The sequence below is a fragment of the Rousettus aegyptiacus genome, unplaced genomic scaffold (assembly GCF_014176215.1).
Source record: "Rousettus aegyptiacus isolate mRouAeg1 unplaced genomic scaffold, mRouAeg1.p scaffold_m13_p_9, whole genome shotgun sequence".
Classification (NCBI taxonomy): Eukaryota; Metazoa; Chordata; class Mammalia; order Chiroptera; family Pteropodidae; genus Rousettus; species Rousettus aegyptiacus.
The window spans coordinates 71,888,257-71,893,428 of record NW_023416312.1 but is presented as its reverse complement, the minus strand read 5'-3'; positions in this window follow the sequence as shown (position 1 = coordinate 71,893,428).

The following is a 5,172-nucleotide window of genomic DNA, read 5'->3' as shown; positions in this document are numbered from 1 at the left end:
CCCTGAAAGTTGCTCCTTTGTATCACTTTGAAATCTCTGTAATGTCATAGCAGAGTAAGATTGTTTTCCAGTTAGGATCTCCCGGAGTGTTTCTAAAATTCCACTGTTTCAGGTTAGACTTCTTCAAATTGGAATAAATTTGAAGTATAAGAAATGTTACTGTCATCAAGTGTCAAAGGAGTCTCTTTATTTTATGTCATTCCTGCCCCTTTTAAGAATAAATTGAGAGATAAAAAGGTTCTCATGAGCCTGTGAAGGCCTAACCTCTTAGGTATAAGATTAGCTTTTGTTCAAGGGTAAGCAGCTAGAGAAAGAGCGATCACAGTTGAGTGGTGGTCTGACAAACTATAAACTACCCTAGGTGTTGCTTTTGACTCTGCCGTCTCTACGGTAAAAGCTTGGGTTTTGGTCTCTAGATGGATTGATGTGGTCTTTGATCTGCCTTAGCTTTGGTATGCCTAAACTTCAATAATTACCTTGGCAAGTCAGTGTTCCTCCTAGAACACCTAAAATCTTGCTACCTAAATTGTGGTCTGTAAGCAGGGTAGGGCCTGGTTAGTACTTGGATGAGAGACCATCTAGGAAGACCAGGTGCTGTAGGTGTAAAAAATAAAAAATAAGGGATTATAAGCTGACTAGGTCCTTGCAATCTGTGAGGTCAACCAAGGGTTGCCTAGCCTAAAAAAATAAAATAATAAAATAAAATTAAAAAATTTTAAAAAACCAGTGTGGTCTGTGGACCGATAGCATAGGCATACCCTCAGAGGATGTTAGAAATTTAAATTCTCAGACTCCACTTCAGACATACTGAGTCAGAATATGCACTAAAAAAGATCCCCAGGTACACACTGAAGTTTGAGAAGTATGCTTCTGAAGTTTGAGAAGTATGCTTCTAGGTGACTTCTAAGGTCCTTTGGAGCCTAATGTTTAGGGTCTCAAGGAAACTTATATAGGCATACCTTGTTTTATGGAGTTTTGCTTTATTGTGTTTCACAGACGTTGTATTTTTTTACAAATTGAGGGGAATATCCTCCATCAGCAAAAATATTTCAACTCAATTTATTTTGATACTTGCTTTATTTGAGGTGTGTCTGTAAATATTTCTATTCTTATTGTTCTCCTTGAAGTAATTACTTGCACTGGTTTTTCTTGTGTCTTTTTGTTACTTTTCTCATCCTCCCTACCTAACACATCTATTTTTTAATAACCAGCTCAAATTTTTGCTTCCTTCGTGAACATGTTTTGTCCTTTTTATTGCCATAACATTTCATTTGTTCTTCTAAAATATGTTATTTTGATATGTTATTACATCGTGTTCCACTAGACCACTGATTTGCCAGTCTGGCTCTGAATTCAAATCAGCTTGCAGCTTTTAAACACAGATGCCCAGTTCAAACCCATTGAATCACAATCTTTGGGGAGAGGTATATACAGCTCAGGCATAAACATTTTTTTATTGCCTAGGTAAATTCGATATGCATTTCTGATGGAGAGCCACCATGAGAGAAAATGAGCTCTCTGTGGGCAGGGATTCTTTATTTTTTTTCTAGTCTTGTGTCTGAATTAAATACTTATTGGATTGAAGGATGAATGATTTGCTTGTTTGTCTTTTGCAACAAATAAAGCTCTTCAATGACAGGTCCCTATCTTTGTCATCTCTTTGCATCCCAGGCCTTTCAGAAGTTCTTGCAAATGATAAGTATTAAACACATATTAGTTCCTATAACTGTACCCTTTCCAAAGGCTTTGGAGTCAGAAACAAAAAACTAAGTTTAAGTCCTACTCTGCCATTTTGTGGCTGTGTGACCTGAACAAGTTATATGATCATTCACTTAGTTCATTTGATCCATGATTTTGGATATTTGTTGACTGCCTACGATGTACCATGTACTATACTAGATGCTTGGAATACATTGGCAAACAAGACAGACAACTTCATATTTTTTAGAGTATACATTCTAGTAAAAGAGATAGAGAAAAGAAAACAAGAAAAAAAGCCAATAATAAAATGAAAAATTGAAATAAGTGTTGTAAAGGCAACAAAAAAGGGACTGAAAAGTGAATAATGGCAGGTGTTGTGAAGGAACTAATTTGTGTGCAAAGCAGTTTAGGTTGATAGCCAAAGGCTGAGATGGATCTTGTAATATAAAGTTGGGGATGAGGTAAATAGTCTACCAGGTGAAGAAAATGAGGTATGCCATGGGTCCAAGGTAGGAAATGCTCATTGTGCTTGAAATCCAGAGGACAGACTAATGTGTCTGGAGCTCAGTGAGTAGGGAGTCATTAACTCTAGGTTGTATTAATATTAACAATGGGGAAAAAAGAATGTCTAAAAATTGCTTTTATGTAGTCATTCTCTTCTCTACAAAACAAGGTATGCAATTTTTTTTTTAGTTAGGCTAGTGGCTGACAATCCCTAAGGAAAGCTAGATTCAAACTTCTGGTGTAACCTAGAGGAGCTCTACCTTTCAGTAACCTCAAATTTAATTCTGAGGATCTCATGGCCTCTGAGGAAGGCAGAAGACATCAACAATACTGGGTCTTGTGAGTATATTGGCTAGCTTACCAATGCCAAGGAGTGCCATAACATGTGTGTGACCTTTTTATACAAAGTTAGCCCACTTACATGAAATGCCCCTCACATGGATACTGACCAATCAAAACAGTAATTCTTTTGAGGGGTGAGGAAACAAGAAAAACTGTGGAGAAAACCTTCCCCCTGGCATTACTTAATCTATTTGAACCTCAATTTCCTTACCTCTAAGATAAAAAGGCTAATTACAACTATATCAAATAATTAGTGTGACCGTAAAATAAGATAATACATGTATAGCCATTCACAGTGCCTATAACTAAATTAGCTATTTTTATTCTTGGATTATTAGGATTGAATATAAAACTATGAAAACACTCAGTTTACAAACTCGTCATGCACAAAATATTTTGTTAAGGTCACCAGTTCATTCTTTCATCCCTTCCACCTGGCATAATCACATACGTGGTGAACATAAAGTCTTAGAAAAATGAACTTAATTCAAAATGATAACAAGTGAATATAACTCACTGTCCCTAGTATGTGGTGAATTTTTACCCAAAAGAGATAGAAAAAAAGAACAGCTTTCCTTCCCTTTTCTTCTTTCCACCCACCTAAAGTCCTGACAGTCAGCCTGTGGCTTATAAATTTGGCCTCAGAGACAGGGATGAAAAGGTCATCAGTAGTAATGTACATCTGCAAGTGTAAGCAACCAAAGAAGATTCTAGAGGTGCAATAAACAAATAAAATCAGAGAGGAAAAATGCTGAATTTGGTAGAAAATGTGAAATATGCTCTATGAGTCTGTGTGAGTGTGTGCGAGTGGTGTATAGGTGTGAATGAGTGTGAGTGTGTATGAGTGAATATAAGTGGTAAAGCATATTATGTCCACACATTTGTGTAGTTCAGTGTGAGTGTGTGCAGTCGTGAAAATCTGTGGTATTTGTGTGTATAGTTGTCAGTGTGTTGGGTGTGAACAAATCTGAGTGGATGTCAGTGTGTGCAAATATGAATAATATGTCTGTGGTGTTTGTGTGTATGTGGTGTTTGTATGTGTGTGATGAGAAAGGAGGAGAGAGAAAGAGAAGAGAGAATGTATGAATCTCAGGTGTCTGTTTTTTTTCCCTTCTAATCCAAGAAGCTGTTGATCATTTGCCTTCTAAACCAGGTGTGGTGGGGAGTGGGACATTCTTGAATCAGCCTCTTTACTGGGTAACATATATTCCTTTTGCCAAGGGTAAGTCATTTTTGTTGAACTATAAATTGGGTCATTCATTAGTATGGAAATAAGTTTTTTTGTTTAGGACCAAGAACAGCTTATGTGTAAATACTCTTTCTTTCAGCTATGAACAAAGAAATGATTGTGGCTTAAAATGCATTCAGAGTCACCACTACTGTATGCCAAAAAGGTTGATGGTTTATCCTCATCAGACTTTGCTGCTGGTACACATTTGGTTGAGGAGAAGGACTTTATCAGTTGATGCTAAAAAATACATGAAATGAATACACTCAGTCTGTGTGAGTAGTTGACAGACACCTTTTTGCCATCTCTGGTTGTACCTTTCTTGTCTGAGGGTGAAGCAACTATACATGATGACAGGAACAGGCACTGAAGAGTTGAAGCTAGGTGTAGTTTATTCTGGACACAGAACACATATCCAGATGACTCCAAATACTTGTTTTCTTTTATAGACCTTTTCTTTTAAAAATCATTAAAATACCCAGGAATTTTTCAAATGGAACCTACTATTAGATCATTAAGATTCAACCATAGGCTAAGCACCCCGGAAAATTCAACTTTTATTGCCAATAAGAGTTTGTCCAGTATATATAAGGCCTGTCCATTTGACTGAGAGACTCCTTTTTTTTTAGCTGTAAAAAGAAAACTGGAGTAGGCAAGGATATCTATTTCTGTATCAGCAGTGATATTTTTGATAAAGTGAAGCTACCTCTCTGATCCGTAAATGTAATCTCATGGTCAAGAAACTCATCTTTGATCTGCTGCTTGAGTAAAATAAAATAAAAACATCCTTTTTTCAACTAAAAATTAAGTGGTGGGTTGTGGCAATTAGCTAAGGTTTGGCATCTCATGTACCGATTTATTCAGCATATCTATTAATTTGTAACTAGCAGTTTTAGAATTATCTGAGTAATAATCCAGTAAAATATCACCCCAAATATTTTTTCACATTCTAGATGAATAATTATTACCAATGTACAATTACATATAACTTCAAAACACTTTGTTAACAATTACAGTGTTCAGGTTTTCTAAAATGATTTCAGTAAATTAATTACCTGGAGAAAGAGAACAAGGAGCCAAAATATGATTTTCCTGGTAGCCAACATTTGTGTCTCTTTAATCTCTATAAGAGCTTAGTATAATGCATAGAAAACTAAACCACTGTCATATTTGGTATAGATTTTTTTTTCAATTTAGACGTTAGTGGTAAGGGATATACACTTACTGTATTTTACTAAATCCAGTTAAAGTATTTCTGCCTGGATATAATGGAGGAAACTTCAAATGGGAAAATTCTAAGTCTTATAAAGAGGAGAGATATGAGATAATGTCAGAATAATACCAAGCTTATCAATATTTATTTTCAATGCTGCAATTAGCATTATAAAAGTATGTAC